The following is an 18,951-nucleotide window of genomic DNA, read 5'->3' on the forward strand; positions in this document are numbered from 1 at the left end:
AGGAAACCCAGAATAGGTCTCTGAGACCACAGAAACAAGGCATTAGTGATCCATCTGCAATTAATTAGGGTTGGCTTGAGAGTGACTGACTCTGTCCTAAAACCATAGTCAAGATTTCTTGAGGGTTTTTCTTTTCAGGGAAAGGGTTATGAAAAGTGAAAAGCATTAGTTCAGGTTTTAGGTTAATCTTGGAAGTCACAGTACAAACTATTCAAGTGAAAAGAATGTAAAGTTCAAATTAAAATGTTTAAGACACACGGACATATTAAATGAAGTCTTTCAGTGTATCCTACCTTTATTCCATGTCTGGAGATATGCTCTTCCCAGTCCTTACAACTACCTGAAGATCCAAATGGCTTATGTATCCACATTTCTTAAATTCAACATGGCATCATGACTGTCACACTATACTAGAAGCTAAAAGATTAGACTTTCAATGCCTTCATGACCATACCCTATATCCTGGTCTGTGTGTTTTCTTTGAGACAGAGGCATGCTTTATATATCCCAGAATTCCTGCCTCTGCCTCTTAAGTGTGGGGATTATAAGCATATACAACCATGCCTTACTCCTTGATCTTTGATTTTATACAAATCTCTTCACTGGTTTGAAGTTCAAGATACATTTGAATTGGTTTTAAAAATAGCTGATTTTGCCACTGCTGTTTGGTTTTGGTTTGCTTCATGCTTTCTTCCATTAAAAATTTAGCCAGGTAAAGAGACAAGAAAATGAGAGCCAGTGGCTTCATGGGGACACTGCAGGACCTTTAGAGCTCTATAGAACACAATTTGGAATCTTCTGGATTGACTGGCCTCTAAAGCCAGTTAAAACACAAAAATGTTTAACTACATGTCTGTTGGAATGGCTGGTGTTCTGTGGGATCCATGCCTCTACCAGAACACAAGCACTAACTTCAGCCCTGGGTCAAATCCTTATCATCAAGATTTTCCTCAAGGGGGAAAAAGGCCCCGGACTCAACTTAGAGAGCTGCAGCTTTGAGACATGTGACGTCTCTAGGCATAGAGTCTTTACCCAACCCTGAGAAAATGACTATATGCCTCCTGCAAGATAGAAACCAAGCCAACACCACAGTTATAAGCTGTGTCTTCAAATGCACAGAACTTGCTGAGGTTCCTCAACTTGCCTACTAGCAAAAGTTCTCCCTTAGCAATGTAATGTCTCAGCAGTAGACGTGGAAACCCTATAATCTGGAAGCAAATTATTAATATGTAATGAGAGACAGGATTCTCAGTTTTATGCTATACTGTAGGGAAGGAAGATTTACCAAGGGGGTAGTCATAGATAGTTAAGTAACAAAATTCCTTAAAGTATAATATGCAGGCTCAGTTGTACATTTCTGGAAAACTAAACAGAATTTATTTTGTACAACTTCAGTAGTTGCTATTTTGATTGCTTACAAAAATCTACAGATAAAACCCATAAGTGTGGATACATGCAAATATATTACGTGTATATAATATAATATTTTTTTCTTTTTTCTTTTTGCATGGAGTAAATCTTAGAGCTTAGAGCGAATGTTGTGAAAGCTGGGTGTGGTGGTGCATGACTTTAATCCCAGCACTCGGGAGACAGAGGCAGGCAGATCTCTGTGAGTTCGATGCCGGCCTTGTCTACAAAGTGAGTTCCAGGACAGTCGAGGCTATTCAAAAACAAAATACTCAAACATGACTGCCGTACCTGGCTTCTTTTCTTTTTTTATTATTATTGCTGCTACTATGATTATTAGTGTGTATGTGCATGTATGTGCATGTGTGGTACTTTGTGGAATTTTCTCTTGCCGCTGCCATAGGAGTTCCATGAACTGAACTGTGGTAGGCCTGTATCATCAGGCAGCAAGAACAATTACCTTAAGAGCTACAGCATGGGCCCACACCTTAAAACAAAACAACAAAAAAATCCGCTTTGCAATAATTATCCTATTCTTTTAAAATGAAAACTTCTTTTTAAAGATTTTATCTTATTTCTTCACTTTCTGTGTAAGGGTGTTTTGTTGTTCATATTCGTGAAGCACCCACAGAGGACAGGGGAGGGCATTGGAGCAGTGGTAACTATAGTCAGAGTGGCTGTGAGCAGCCACGTGGGGCTGGGAACTGAACCAAGGTCCTTTACAAAAACATTAAGGACTGAGCCATCTCTCTAGTCCCCTGTACACATGGTTTTTAAAAAAGTTGTTTCAAATTCATTTTCTGGAAGGATGAAGGCTACTCTAACATTAAAACTCAAACAAACAAAACCGTATGAACTAATACTTCTTTTTTTTTTTTTAATGTAGTCTATAGTCATGGCCTCTGCTTAAACCAAGCTTAAGCTGAAAATAAGAATTTTACCCCTACTCTCTACCAGCTAATTAGGTAGGTTTATGTGTGAGCAGAGGCCAAGAAATGACAAAGCAGCTCATGAGCAGAGGGATATCGGTGGGTAAAGAACAGATACGCAGAGAAAGTGGCGGGAGAAGTACTGGGCTGGAAAAGCACAGAGAGGCAGGCAGAGAGGAGAGAGAGGAGTGTGGTGATGGGCATATGAGGATCAACTCAAACTGGGCATGTATGGTATCAAAAAGAAACCTGGGACTTTAATACACTAATTAAAATGAATTAGTAGTAATCATTTATGTCTTCCATTTTGTAGTCAGGGTCTTACATAGCCTAGGTTAACCTCAAACTCACTTCAAAGCTCAAGGAGACCTTGAAAGCCTGATACATCTGCCTCGGCTCCCAGTACTGAGTTAACAGGTATGTGTCACTGGGCCTGGCAGGAATACTTTTTTATTGAAAACAGATTCTTCCTTAAAATAAATCAGTTGCCCATTCTCAAGGAAGAAGTGCATGGATTTAGAGCCACCACGAAACTGTGTGGGTTGGGCATCAGATTTCTAGTTGCTGCTTGGCCCCTTGCACTGCAGGACCTCGGGCATGCTTTCAGCTGTCTGCGCCTCAGCTCTCACGTGTGTATCCTGAATGCAAGTATCACTCCATGAACTAAAATCCCACATTTGGAAGCATGCCGCAAACCGCCAGCAGCCTGTAGCCTCCTGGTCTGCCTTCACTCTTGCCCACTACAATGATCAGTTCTAACAACAGACAAAGTGGCCTTGAAAATCCTATCAACCTCTTGCTGGATCTTCTACATTCTCTTGCCGTTGTCTTTAGAATAAAGCCAACATCCTCGTAAGCCCCAAAGAGTATCAGGCCTCAGCTTCATCTCTCGCCGCAGTTTCCTTTACAGGTCATTCCTGGTTCTTCACATCTGCCTGGATCCCTGTCTGGCCAGCCTGAACTCAGCCCTAACCTTCACTCCTCCATGAAGCAGTGTGGGGAGAGCCCAACACATGCCCACAGTGCCATTAGCAATCTTCCTGACAATAGCTCAAGCCGTGGGAAGGACAGACATGCTAGAAAGTTGGCATGTCGCTTAAGCTCACAGTAACTGTTAAAGCCTAGCTCATCCTCAGCCAAACTGAAACTCTCCTGGAGCAGAATCCGGTCTCATTCACATCTAAAACATGACACCTGCACTCAGTCCTGGACCAGAGTGGGTGCTTAACTTAGATTAAAGTGAGCTACCACAGTGACATTTTCAACGCTAAGTACTGAATTTTACTATTGTCACTGGTAGTTCAAATTGTATTTTTAATCCAGAAGCTACTATATTTGAAAAGAGTAAAAAGAAACGGAATGAATCAATCCAAGGTAACACTTTCACATCTGGTATTTTTGTAAAATGAAATCAGTAAATGAAACAACCTAATGTGCATCCCCAAGAACAGGACTCAGCCTATCCGTACGACGTCATTTATGAACTTATTTTAAATCTATAGTGTTTCTCACTGCTTGGCAGCATGAAAAGAGCTTTCAAAGAAAACTAGACGATTTGGAGATCTCTCCTTTTAACATTTCCCACATGACATCAACCATAGCCTCCAAAGAGTGGTTCAGCTTCTCCAACTCTGCACTTCTGTGTCTGCACCTCCTGAAATGAAAAGGCCAAGGGGAAGCCACGCTCAAGTGGGACGAAGGGTGGGCAAGGCTGAGTCACCAGTCAGGAGCCAGTGACAACAGCGGCTCGGTCCTTGAGGCCTCACCGTATCCTGGGCATTGTGCAGCATCCTACTTGATGGCTGCTAGGATCGCAGGAAGCAAGAACGGTGGTTCTGCCCACTTGAGAGATGGGGGAGCAGAAGAGAGGCCGACCAAAGGTTGAGCTCTGTTAATTGAACACGGTGAAGCTGAGCGTCAAACCCAAAGGGGCTGAGAATCTGAGCTCTAAATTAGTATGCTCTCTGAGAGAGTCCGATTGGTCCAGTTTGGGAGAGTGGAAAACTCCAATTGTGTTAAAAAAAAAAAAAAAAAGACAAGCTGCTATAGTTTAGATCTTCAGGGTCCCGCCAAAGGCCTATGTTCAAAAGGCCTGGGGGGTGGTAAGAGGTGTGACCTCATCAGAAATCTTAGGTCATTGTTTGAGAGTGACTTGACAGAGATGGTGGGACCTCAGTCCCTATTTTTATATTTCCTGGTTATGAGGAAAATAGCCTGGCTCTATCGTGCACCATGACACCTGTCCTTGCCACAAGCCCAAAGCAACAGAGCCAATCAGTCAGGAACTTTAACCCCTAAAAGACCAAGGCAAAAATAATCCATTCTTTTTTTTTTTTTTTTCTTTTTAAGGCAGGTTCAGGCTGACCCTAAAATCGGCAATCTTTGTGTCTCAGCTTCCCAAGTGCTGGAATTACAGGCCTGAACCACCACTTCTTAGTCCCTAAATTCCTAAAAAGCCATTCAGACCTTGCAAAGTTGTTAAGAAATAAAAGATCCCATGAAATGAATAAGTGAAGTCTTCAGCCCTTGACTAATAATCCATAAGCAGACAGCTCTTTCTCACTAACATTTTACAAAAGAGTCCATCTCTTTAAGACCACGAAAATGAATATGTTAAAATTTATACCATAGCAATGTGAACAAAACAGAGACTACTGAATTTTTATGTGCAGTTCCTGGGTGGCAGCTGTAAGATGGTCACTCCTCACCTCCATCTTTGCTTGTTGACATCTGACCCTTTTTATAACATGCACCTTGTACCAGCGAAACCTAAGGCACCAGCTAGTTACTTATTAAGCTTGGGTGCTAAAGGCTGACTTGTACAGATTACACTGCTAACTGCCCAGCCCGGCCCGTGTGCAAGCGTGGAATCAAGCAATCATCATAGCCGTGAAGTTCTGTCGTATCGGCAGAATTCAGCTACAAATTGCAGCAATCCGTGTCTGACCTCTGGTCTGCGAGGTTCGTCCGAACCTTTGAACCTCAGCTTGGAGTTGAGAAACAGGGAGAAGATGGTTAGTAATTATTCTCCAAAGCCAGGTAAATAGTTAACACTGTGACTGCTGCTTGTCGTCCCCCCCCCCCCCCCGAAGCCCAGTTCCCGAAAGACCAGTGATAGCCAGAGATGAGGCACTGAAGGCAACAAAGCATTTTGAGCAAATCTAGTAAAAGCAGGATATTTCAGGATGAAAACCTCGTTAAATAAATACATAGAACTAAGGAAAGGGGAATCGGGCGCCAGAAAGAAGACTTGGTCAGCAAAGCACTGCCTGGGCAGCCCTGACAGCCTGTTTGGATCTCCAAAGCGCACGCAAAGGCGGGAGAGAACCAACTCTACAGAAGTTGTCCCCTGACCTGTACAGTTCACCATGGCATGAGCAGGCACACAGAACACACGTATGAGTGCCACACGCACGAGTACACACACACACGTGCGTGCACGCCTTTACTATCTAGTGAGAAGCACGCCTAACATTCCCTTTACAAATTAGACCAAAATAACAAGCAGTCAACGCTTTACGATGTAATGTCCCATCCAAGGGTGCCATGTTTCAGCCATTAAATAAGCGTCCTGTCTACTCTGTTACAAAATACAAACCCACTTGGAGCCACTCACAGAACAAGGCAGTCACGGAAAAACCAGCTACAGACATCACAGACACGTCGACCTTTGATGCTGACGCCGCCACTCGGGCGGCTACGTGTACAGGCTGACACTCCAGTGGACCGGTAGTGCTCCTAATACTCTAGGCTATGGCTTACTGATCACCGTGAGGCAATGCCCACCAAGATGGAGGAAGGCTTGTTATGACCAAAAAGCTATTTCGGTCAATTAGCTTCCACTTCGAGTGCCTTTCAAATCATTCCATTTTGAAATAATAGTGACCAATAATAGTGTCCAAGAGGAAATATCACTGCTCCCGTTTTATATGTTATCATACTGCTAATTTTAAATTTACTTCAAGTTATATTTTCTTCTCCAAAGACTGCCTGAGAAAGTATCTGAAGTGAAAAGCAGTGAAGCTAAACAATGTCTTTAAAAATCATGCCCATAACTAGAGAATTGGTAGGACAAATAAATAGAGCAGTAAGACACAGATACCCCTTTTAATTAAAACAAAACAGATTGTTTGGCAGACCTGAGTTAAATTGCCTTAACCAAGCACAACCATCCTCAACACAACTGAATGAAAATAAAGATTTCCCTACCTTTCCAGTCTTGACGCTGGATGCACAGGCCAATTGTAACCACAGCCAGGCTTCAGCAACCTTTGCCCCTAACCCCAGGAACAGCGAGGCTCCACCCTCCAAGGCTCCTGGCTGGGCATTGGCCAATGGGCTTTGGCCTTGGCAGTCATTTGCTAAGGACACCTGGAAAGGAGCTTGAAGGCGTGGCTCAGAAAGCAGGGAGGGGCCACAGCTGTCACTCAGAAATGCTTAGTAGCATTATGAAAATGAGTGCAAAACCTACTCTAACAAAGAGGTGATTGGGGAAATACCAAGAAGCCAGAAACATCGGCGTTTCTTAGAAAGGAAACTTGACTGAAATATTTGACCCAGGTTCTAATCATGACTAAAAGAAAATCTCTTTTTCTTTCCAACCATCCTTTGGAGAATCGTATAGGGTGCTCACTGCTCTTGTACTGCTTACCATAAATAGGAAAAATAGTAATTCCACCTCCTGTGGGGTGTTGTGGAGATGAAATACATAAATAAGTGAGCAGGAAGTTGTCTGGCAAATAGAAAGTACTAAAAAGTGACACTGTGAGGCACTGGACACAGTGACACACAATTCTAACTAATCCCAGAATTTGGGAGGCAGTAGTAGGAGGCTCAACTAACTGTTCAAGGTGGCCTAACCTAACTAGTAAACTGCCTTGAAAGTCTTAAGGAAAAGCAAGATATTACTATGATTTCTTGGAAATGTTGGGTTTTTTTTGGGGGGGGGGTGGACTTCTTTTTTATATGTTCTCTTATTATTATTATTTATTACAATTTATTCACTGTGTATCCCAGCTGTGCCCCCTCCCTTGTCTCCTCCCGGTTTCATTCACTCTCTCCCTTCTCCCCCTATGCCCTTTCCCTAGTCCCCTGATAGGGGTAGGAGACTATCTCCTCTATCTGACCCTACTCTATCAAGTCTCAACAGGGCTGCATCATCTTCCTCTGTGTTTGTTTGTTTGTTTGTTTGTTGTTTTTAAAACAAACATTGCTCTCCCCTACCCTGCCTTTGTCATATCTAGGCTAAATAACTTGAATTATTGGACACTCTATCTCATCTAATCACTACCAAAACCCACCTTTATAAACATGATTTTAAAAAATGAAATATGCGTGCTGGAGAGATGGCTCAGAGGTTAAGGGCATTGGCTGCTCTTCCAGAGGTCCTGAGTTTCAATTCCCAGCAACCACATGGTGACTCACAACCATTTATAATGAGATCTGATAGCCCCCTTCTGGCGAGCAGGCATACAGGCAGATAGAGCACTCATATACATAAAATAAATAAATAAATCTTAAGAAAAGAAATATGCAAAAATCCCTCATGAACTAAACCTTCATTTTATTTTGTTTATTAATTTGAAATAGACTCACCCGTAAAAAGTTGAGACACAGAAAGACAAAGAGATCGGTAAAAAGAGCTTCATGGTAATCAGGAAGATCCAAAGCATTTGAGAGTAAATTCCTTAACTATAAATAGGATCCAGAAACTTGTTTTACATCTGTTTGTTTACCGTGTCTCATGTGCCTCAGTGAGCATGTGGAGTTTGGAAGACAACCTGTAACAGTTAATTATTTCCTTCCACCACGTCCCGGGAATTAAACTGAGGTTAGCAGGTTTGGTGGAAGGCGCTTTTACCCACGGAGCAATTGGGATGGTCCGGAATCTGTTTTTATATGAGTACCCTGGGGGCCAGGGGATAGCTCAGCAGGTAAGAGCGCCTGCTGTCCTTGCTAAGAGCTAAGTTCCCAGCACATACACTGGGGTTTGCAACCATACCTCCAGCTCCAGAAGATCCGACGCCCCCTTAGGGCCATGGTAGGTATTGCAAGCACATAGTGCAAAAGACATACATGCAGGCAAAACACCCATACACGTAAATGGAAATAAACACATCTTCAAAAAAAAAAAAGTGTATTATATAAGAAAAAAAAACCCTCTGTTTATAGCATGTTTTGAACATTAGATAGAATATGAGGCTTGGGGTTTCTTGTAAGAATATGTATTTATATGTAAGTAAATATGCATGTTCTTAGAATAAACGCTACCCTAAAATGCAAAATCTCGGGGAAAAAATATTTGAGGGTTGTAAGTTTCAAGGTAGGGTGCAGCCTGAGTGTAATGGGGGGAGGGGTCCAGTGCTTCCTCAGTGTGTGAAGAGCCCTGACTTTAAGAAATGAAAGAGTTAGGTGGTAAGAGCAAATAGCTTTTCACAGAATAAGTAAAGGCAGTAATTACGATGACAATTATAGCCTTCCTTCAACATGAGAGTAAGTGAAATCTTCATGCTTTGGCTTTGAACAAAGCTGGCTTTAATAGATTCAAACAATATAGCCACACGCATGCACGCGCACACGCACACACACACACACACACACACACACAAGCCACAGGAAAAAATGGAAGTTACCTCTCTTCCTCTCAAGGACATTGTTCTCCAACCCCACACAGCCCTCCATGTGTGCCAATGCATACAAATACGTAAGGGCCCCCCTTAGGCCATGCTGATGCAAGCCACTCCATGCTGGGGAGCATTTGCTTTTTACTGTTTCTAGAAATACATTTGATACTATTTGATGGGGGGGGGGTGGCAGGCATAAACGTGGAAGTCAAAGGACAACCTGCGGATGTCAGTTCTCTCCACCCACCATGAGGTTTCCGGGAATCTAAGTCATGTCACCAGGCTTGGGGCCTTTATCCACCGAGCCAACCTCATCATCCCATTTGGTACTGCTTGGAATTCTAAAAGCTTTGCTTTTGTAGCCAAAAGCTTTTGCTGTTTGTGTAAGAGGAAGAAACTGTTCACATGCACACACACACAACACTGAAGTATCAGGCTGCACCAAAGATTGACGCTGAAGCCACATAGCCGTGTTAATAGAGTTAGCAACAGTTGGCCATGAAGCTAAGTATAAGCCCCTGGAAAGAAGCTGGGATATAGAGAAGTTCCCACAGACCTGAATGAACAAAGGCACCATAGTTTTATTCCCCTGGTTAGATTATCAAATACTTATTATAGCACTTAGCATGGAATATAGTATATATTGGCGTAAAGTCTGAGGCATTTCATCTGAGAAGTTAAAAATGGGACCAGGTGTGTAGTCCAGCGGTATAGGGCCTAGCATGATCAGAGCCCTTAGCACAAACAAAAGCCCACAGGAGCTTTGATCCCAAAGACAGTCCTCTAAACTGTTACATCACACTGTGTGAATTTATGTAAAACAAAACAAAACAAAACAAAACAAAACTAAAAAAAACCTAAAACCCTAGCCAGGCATGGAGGCTGTCCTAGCTTGCTTTCTGTTGTTGTGATGAACACCATGGACAAAATTAACTTGGGGAGGAAGGGGCTTATTTGGCTTACACTTCAACACCCCAGTCCGTTAGTGAGGGATGTCAGGGAAAGAACCTGAGTAGAATCGGAAAGCAGAAACTGAAGCGGACACCATGGAGAGATGCTGCTTCCTCCTGGCTGGCTCTTCGTGGCTTAGTTGCTCAGCCTGCTTTCTTACACAGTTCAGGACCACTAGCCCAGAAGTGGCCTCACCCACAGTGGGTTGGGCCTTCCACATCACTGCGGTGGTTTGAATGAAAACGGCCCCCATATTTGAATGCTCCAGCCCCAGTTGGTGGAACTGTTTAGGAATGATTAGGTGTGGCCTAGGGAGGTAGTGGTCACTTCAGGGTGGATTTCGAGGTTTCAAAAGCTCAGTTACCTCTCTCTCTGCCTTGTGCTTGTGGCTCTTGTGTGAGCTCTCAGCTCCAGCTCCAGCACCATGCCTGCTGGCCTGCCTGTTGCCATAGTGCTTGCCATGATGGTCATGAACTGATAACTCTCTAAAACTGTAAGCTAGCCCCCAATTAAATGATGTCATGATGTCTCTTTACAGCAATAGAAAAGTAACTTAAGACCGTCATTAGTCAAGAAAAGCCCCCACCCACACTCAAATGTCCACAGGCCAATCTGATAAAGGCAATTCCTACCCTGAGGTTCCCTCTTCCCAGGTGACACCTCTCTGTTTAAACTGACGAAAATCTAACCAACACAGTAGCATATACCTGGAATCTAAGTACTTGGAAAGTGAAGGCAGAAGGATCAGGAGTTCAAAGTTATCCTGGGCTACAAAGGGAGTCAAATCTAGCCTGGGCTATAAGACACCCTCTCTCAAAATCAGACCAAAACAAAACCTGTCATCCAACTGAAAAGTCTCCAAACCTAAGACCAACTTTAAAAGAAAAGAAAACAACAACAACAACAAAATATTCACTTCTTTGCCCATTTACAGAGTTCATTCATTTTAATTGTCAGAAAGAGTTCTAGGTACAGGGGCTGTAGTGTCCAGCGAAACACCAAAATCTCACCCTTAGGAACCTTATAATCTTATTGGGAAAACAGACAGTGAATGAGCTAATGCACAGCTTGCGCAGTTACGTCGGGCTGTGCAAGGTCAGGAGGAAGCACACAGCAAAGGTGAGCAGGTGTGACAAGCAGAGTATGTCTCCCGGTCCTCAGACGGACACAGATTAAGATGTATGCCAGGCTTTGGGGCCCTGCCTGTACTCCCAGCACTTGGAAGACAAGAGGATTGCTATAAATTTGAGGTAATCCTGGGATAGATAGTGCCAAAGCTTAAACTAAAGTGTGAGGCCCTGTCTCAAAAAACAACCAACAATAGTTAAGCAGCGGCGGTACACACCTTTAATCCCAGCACTCTGGGGCAGGCAGATCTCCATGAGTCTGAGGCCATCCTGGTATACAGAGCAAGTTCCAGGATAGCCAGGGCTGTTACACAGAGAAACCTTGTTTTAAACAAACAAATACCAAAACCCATGAACAATAACATCAAGCATATAATGTAAATATATTACAATATGCCTTAATCTCCTCGTGGAATATGCTGTTTATCTAAGCATGTGTTAAGTTTTATTGTACATGGTAGTGTCTATCTAATGTGAACATAGCTGAGGAGCAGCCATCTTGTATTTACAAGAATAGTAGGCAGGTCAGTGTTACTAGGAGACAAAATCCAGGAGGCTGGAGAGACAGCTCAGAGAGAGTGTGCTGATCATGCCAAATACCTAAGTTCGGTTCCCAGCATTCACTTTAAACTATTCACTCTGAATTCAGCCTTTCAAAAAAAAAAAAAAAAAAAAAAAAATCACCCCACCCTCAAAACCCAGATCCATCTTTATACATATGCTGGGATTCACAGAACTGATTGTTTTTAACTTGTTAACTAATGAATTCTTTTGCTCGTGGTTGGACTCTTCAGACAGGGTACGTAGCCCAAGCTGGCCTCAAATGTAGGAATCCCCTGTCACATGCCCTCCCCAACCCGCAGGGGAAGGATTACATGTGCACATAAAAAACATTTTAATTTTAAAGAAGCTATCAGGAGGTTTCATAATAAGGAATAATCCAGATGCCTTTTTCATTTTCTTGTTGGAACATACGAGCATTGTTTGGATGCAGGACGAGAATAAAATTGTGTCTGTTTTAAAGCAGTTCCCTAAAAGCACAGAACAGCCCCAGCCACACACCCTCACACAACACCTGGTGAGTTCGGAAGGGCATTGCCATCCTCACAAAGTGCCAGAGACTTAAATTAGAACTCTTTTCTTTCAGCGAGTACCGTTTTCACAATGTATGGGCCTGGCCCCTTGTCTCAGATTTGTTTAGGAAAATCCATTTCCTGCTTTTGTTCCATCCTCATTACACTATGGATGAGCGACCGAATGAGCCAAGATCTGCGGAGCTCCTTCGAGGACTGCCAGGCGGCAGCTGGACATGTGTCTCAGCCAGGCAGTCCAATGGACATGGTGGAAGGTGACAGAGATGTGGAAGCTAATGGAATCACAACTCCAGAGTCGGTAGTTACCTTCGGTGTCAACTCGGCCTAGGTGCGTGTCAGTTCAGTGACTTTAAGCTAACCACATTAAATGTTTAGCCTGCGCCAACTTTGAGATAAATGTCTCACATGCGTTAATCTTATCTCACCCGCACAATGAAATAGTGACGACCTTATTCTACACATTCGGAAAATGGGGCTCAGGACTTACATGCCTCGTTCAATGTCTCATAGCTGTTGGTCGCAGGGGGAGAACTCATACCCAGTCAACGAGACTCCAGAACCTATGTGATAGCCCTTGAGCTCCACCACAGTGGGATGAGAGGCCAGTGGGCCATTTACTCTGTGGAGTGCCTTTATGTAGTCAGCCTCTGACACAGTCCATAAAGGGAAGTCTGCAGGTTGAGAGTTCAAGGACACTCTGAGCAAAACCAAGGATTCACAGTAAGACCTTGTCTCAAAACTAAACATCAAGCTCCAATTGAAGACCTTGTGTCCAGGAGTACAGGGGCAGCACAGACTGGACTGGATGGGTGGAACAGAAAGGAAAAGGCACAAATTTGGGTGGGTAGGGAAGGAAGGGGTGGATCTGGGAGGAGCTGGAGGAGGAAGTGAATAGTGGATATGGTCAAAATGCATACAAAATTTTCAAACAACCAAAAAGTACAAAACTGTAAAAACAGTAAAATTAACAAAACCCAAAAGTTAGCTGTTTGTTTGTTTTTAAGGTAAATAACATTGACAAACTTGTAGCTAAGTGACAAGGGAGAAAAAAAACTTACTGAACTCAGGAAAACAGAGGAGACAATGCCGGTAATCCAAAGAAATAAACGGAAGGGTTACAAAGAAATGCTATGCCCAGTGTATGCCAATGAACTCAATAACCTACATGTAAGAGACACATTTCTAGAGGAAATAAGCTCCAAAAAATAAGAAATAGGAAGTCTGGCACTAGATAGATGTCTGAGCAGGTAGGAATGCGTGGTGCTCTTCCAGGACTCAAGTTCAGTTCCCAGTACCCACAACGAGCAGCTCACAAGCCCCCCTGTGGCTCCAGCTCCAGAAGATCTGATGCTGTCATCTGGCAGCCTCAGGCATCTATGATCAGCCAGTATCCTGCTCTGGCTACCTGTTGCCATTACTCCCTAAAATTACGGACCCTCCCTCTAGAACCATAAGCCACAGTAAACTCTTTTAAGTTGCCTTTGATTGTGATAGTTAAATCATCACAATTAAAACTAACTCACACAAGCCAGGCAGATCAAGAGTTCAAGGCCAGCTCAAGCCACATGAGACCGTTGTATCTCAAACCAAAAAAGAGGACTGGCAAGGTAAAGAATGGGTAAAAGATGCTGGTGTGGGTAAAGAATGGGTAAAAGATGCTGCTGAGACTTTGCTTTTGTTCCCCGGAACTCATATGTTGGAAGGAGAAAACTGACACCTTCGGGTTGTCCTCTGACCTACACACACACACACACACACACACACACACACACAAACACACACACACAATGCAAGCACATGAACGCGCACTCACACAAACAAATATATAACTTTAATATGGAAGTTAAACCAATTAAAAAAGTATTATGTTCCATGACCAAGCATGACTTATCCCATGGACTTACCAGATAAAAAACAACCAGTGAAACACAGTATTAACAAGGATAGAACTACACTACTGTCTAAACAGACATGGAAAAGCATGACACCATCAACAAACCTTTATACTTTAAATAATCAGCAAAATAAAACAGAAGAAACTTCTCCCACCTGATTTTTTTTTAACCCTATTAAGTAAAATCCAAGCTTACAATCGACAATTTAATCAGGAACAAGACAAGAAAATGCATTTTATTTTCAACACTGTCCTGGAGGCACCAACCAAGGCAAGGAGGCAAAGACGCACAGCTTATCCATGCAGGAAACCCAAAAGTAAAACTATCCATAGACAGCGTGATCAACACGGGGAGAAAAGCAGAGTGGCCAGCGCTCTGCAGGACAGGACGCCAACCCACACGACACCGCCACCGATTGAATGTGCACACACTTAATAATAAACAATCTAAAGTAAGGAATTACAATGACATCGTGATTGAAGACTCAACCTCAAGGAAGAAATTGCAATAGCCTAGTGATTGAAGGGGAAAACCAACATCTGCAAGCTGTCCTCTGACCGCCAAGCAAGTGAGGTGGCATGCACCCTCCCCACAAATACCTAAGTTTAAAAACTATGGGCTGTGGTCCAGCACTGATATAAGGCCCTGCGTTGAAGGAAAAACAAAACAAAACAAAAACCCAACTGATTAATTAATAAGGCAGGCCATAAAATGGGAGACAACATTTGCAAAGCCTATTTATTTCTGCCGACAGCTTTTATCTAGACTATGTAAAGAGCTACCATAAGTCAATAACAAAAAGACAAAGGAACTAACCTGAAAACAGGAAAAGGAACTGAATAGGCATTTCTCCAAAGATTCATCCCTGGCCGAGAAGCACCTGAGGTAGGCAGATTGCTGTTATTGATCTTCAGGGAAATGCAAATTAAGATCACAATGAAAAGCTAGGGATTTGGGCTGGAATGGCTATGATCAAAAGAAAAAAAAACAAAAACAAAAACAAAAACAGCTGGTTGGTGGTGGTGGCAGCAGTGTCAGGCAGAGGCAAGTGGATCTCAGTGAGTTCAAGGCAAGCCTGGTCTACAGAGTGAGTTCTAAGATAGCCAGGGCTACACAGAGAGACTACATCTCAAAAACAACAAAAAACAAAACAACAACAACAAAAGACAAAACAACGTATGTTAACCAAGACAAGAAATCAGAACCTTCACATACTGCCGCCGGAGCTGTCAGAAGCACGGCCATGCAAGTTGCTGACAGCTCCTTCAAATATCAAAAAGACAGTTAACACATGATCCAGAACTCCCATCATAATCATGTTCCCTAGAGAGGTAAAGAGCCATGACTTCACAGACATTTGGGGAGACAGCCCAGTGGGTACATGTTGTGAAGGCCTGAGTTTCCTCAGCACCCCAGAAAAAGCTGACAGCGGGCACACTCCTGCGTGATCCCAGCGCCTGCGGGAAGAGAGAAGGGCAAGGCTGGGGCAGGCCAAATGCGGAGTGGGCTTGTCCCTGTCCAGCAGAAATGGGAAACTCCAGGTCCAATGGGGGATTGTCTCGAAAACAAGGTGGAGAGGGAAAGTAAAACACCAGGGTTGACTTCTGACCTATCTGTGTGCCTGCACACAAACGCCCACACAACTTGCAAAGTCATAGCAGCATTACAATACCTGAAAATCAGGAGGGAAACCACCTCAAAGGTACACAAACAGATTAAATGAGATATATTCGTACAACAGAACATTGCTTTACAATAAAAAGTGATGAAGTAGTGATACATGCTACTTCATGATACATGAGGGTCCTGAAAGTACCATTTTAGGGGCTGGAGAGACGGCTCATTGTCTGCGAGCAGCTGTTGTCTTTCCAAAGGATCTGAGTTCAGTTCCCAATACCCACATTCAGTGGCTCACCCTCACGGCCACCAGTAATTTCAACTGCAGGGGATTCAACACCCTCTTTGGCCTCCATGCTCCTACCTCTGTCTCCTCATGCAATGGTTTAATTATTTCAAATAAATAGAAAACTAAAAATAAATATTTTGGGGTGGTTAGGGAGGTGGGGAGGACGTGGGGGGAGGTTGGGGAGGGGAAAGAATGATCAATATATTTAAGAAATTCTAAAAGTTATTAAAAAAAAATCTGGGCCCAGAGGGTCCTTCAGAGACCAATACTCCAACCAAGGACCATGCTTGGAGAGGACCTAGACCCACTGCTCAGGGAAAGCCAATAAAAACTCAGTCCCCATGTGTGGTACCTAGAGACAGCAGGGGCTGTCTCTGACATGGACTCAGTGGCCGGGCTCTTTGTTCACCATCCCCTGGGGGATACAGCCTTGTCAGGCCACAGAGAAAGACAATACAGCCAGTCCTGATGAGACTTGATAGGCTAGGGTCAGAGAGTAGGGGAGGAGGACCTCTTCTATCAGTGGACTAGGGGAAGGGCATAGGGGGAGAAGAGGGAGGGAAGGTGGGGCTGGGAGGAGATGAGGCCTCGAGGGGGCTACAGCTGGAATACAAGTGAAGAAAGAAAGAAAGAAAGAAAGAAAGAAAGAAAGAAAGAAAGAAAGAAAGAAAGAAAGAAAGAAAGAAAGAAAATAGTGTACCAAGTGAAAGAAGACCTCATGACATAAATCCATATTGTAAAACATCCATATTTATGAGACAGAAGGTAGATGGGCGAGAAAGCAGAAGTGGCTGACAATGGACACGGGGGATTTTTAAGGTGATGGTCATGTCCCAAAAATAGCCTGGCTGGTGGCCACACAATGGTGAGAATGTCCTAAAGGCCCTGGACTGCCCATGTTAGAAAGATAACGCAGTACATCCCAGTATGGTGAAAATCAAGCTACAAAAGCAGGAGAAAGAAGGCCACCTACCGCCCACTTCAGAAAGGAGCCTTTCAAAGCTGTGCCCATATCTCCCCTGCTCCCACTATTTTTTTCCCCAAGGACTAAAACTCAGGTACACTTCTTCTCGAGTGATAAGCCTGGGGTTATATGCTTCTCCCCAACCTCATTTCAGACACTAATGTTCTAAGCACATGGTAACATGTAGAATCTCCATTTTTATGTCTGGGTGAACGGATAAGTGTCCCAGCTCAGTGTTTCTCGTAGTGAATAGAAGTGCAACAAAAGGCTTTCTCCAGTCAGCATCCCCCGAGTGACCTCATGGTGTCTGTGTTCACGTGTATATGCTGAGGGTGGGGATAGGGATCCAGGACCAGGGCACTGCGAAGGTCACTAGCCCCAGCCGGCACTCACCTTCCTCATCTCTTCCTTTCAGTAATCCCTCAGTCTTCGAATTTCCCCAACAATGATGCTCCCCAATATTCCTAGGAGACTGACTATACACAGCAGACACATGACCAAGACTCAGAAAGAAAACAGGCTTTGAAGTATGGCAGAGTGAGTTTAAGACCTAACCTTGACCCATTAGTTACCTTGGGCAAACTTCAGATGTCATCTGTCCAACAAAGATCACACAACAATTCTAGAGTTACCACTACGAGCTGGAGGGCACACACCTGAGCCACGCGTGCACTTCTTAGGCTAGTTGGAGACAGGAAGGTGTGACCGAAGAGTGACGACGAAGAGAGAGAGAGAGGCCATTGTAGATGGCACCACAAAAGAAGCATAGGCTCCTGAGGAGATGAGAGACCTCACTAGGACAGCGTGTCCACAGGATACCTTCTGCTAATCATTGACCCTCCTTTAGGTGCTCCCATATTACAGGAATACAAAAGTACACTCGCTCAAGCTTATAGCTCACTAGGAACTACAAAGACAGGTCCTCACTAATTACACTGCTGGGCAGACTAGATCGGTAGTGCTGGAGGCTTGGGGATTTTGTCATTGGGATCTTGGTGTTGTTTGGTTTGGTTTAGTTTTTGAGGCAGGGGCTCAGGTAGCTCAGGCTGGCCTAAATCCACCTGCCAAGTCCTGGGATTACAGGTGTTCCCTGTCCCAAGGGAAGCACTGAGGTGATCTTGGTGATACTGGTTTCTTCCTGATCAGATTTCTCCAGGACTCTTCTGCTTGTTTCTGGAGATATTCATAAATGGGTCTTCCATCCCCCCCCCACCGCAGATGAGACTAAGAAACGACAGGTTCTCAGAAGAGACAGGACTCTGTCTTCAGAGCAGAAACTTACTCAAGTGAGGACACCACACCCCTCCCCCCTCCAAAAAGGCTTAACTGTATACAGGAAATCCAGGAGCCAGCACCTGGGATGGGACAAGGACCGAGGTGGGACATGATGAGAAGACCCCTAAACCAGAGATCAATAACACCTGCACTGAGGAGCCTCGAGGGGACAGCTTACACCCACTCTCCCTCCAACCCCCAGGTCCCCAGCCCTCTTCCCATGCCTGGAAACCACAGGCACTGTCAATTTGTAAGTACACCAAAGCAAGTGCGCTTGTTCTGGGAACTGACAAGAGTCTGGCACAGTCCTGTACCCTGCTTACCCACAAACCAAGGCAGGAGAGAGAGCTTCAAGATAGCATTTGGCCTACGAGAGCATGATTGGTGTGTTGGCTATTTTTCCTGGTTGCTGGGACCAAATGACACAGGACAAGAAGAAACTTAAGGGAGAAGTTGGCTACAGTTTGAGGGTGTACACAAACACAAATACACACACACACAGCCACAGACAGACACACACACAGCCACAGACAGACACACACACAGAGCCACAGCCACACACACAGCCACAGTCACACACAGAGCCACAGCCACAGACAGACAGCCACACACACACAGAGCCACAGCCACACACACAGCCACAGACAGACAGACACACACACAGAGCCACAGCCACAGACAGCCACACACACACAGAGCCACAGCCACACACACAGCCACAGACAGACAGACACACACACAGAGCCACAGCCACAGACAACCACACACACAGCCACAGAC

General features: G+C 44.1%; 1 protein-coding gene across 6 annotated transcripts in view; it reads right to left on the minus strand.

Annotated features, from left to right (window-relative positions):
- The window catches only part of Rbm47 (RNA binding motif protein 47), a 132,976-nt gene that overhangs the window by 28,547 nt on the left and 85,478 nt on the right, over window positions 1–18,951 (minus strand). The window contains exon 1 of one of the 6 annotated variants that reach the window (XM_060380667.1): window positions 6,546–6,622. The exons of the other annotated variants lie outside the window; for them this stretch is intronic. The gene's annotated coding sequence lies outside the window, so the exon portion shown is untranslated. Of the gene's footprint in view, window positions 1–6,545; window positions 6,623–18,951 lie in introns of those variants that run through there. 6 annotated transcript variants of the gene reach the window in all.

The sequence above is a fragment of the Meriones unguiculatus genome, chromosome 3 (genome assembly GCF_030254825.1).
Source record: "Meriones unguiculatus strain TT.TT164.6M chromosome 3, Bangor_MerUng_6.1, whole genome shotgun sequence".
NCBI classification, from domain to species: Eukaryota; Metazoa; Chordata; class Mammalia; order Rodentia; family Muridae; genus Meriones; species Meriones unguiculatus.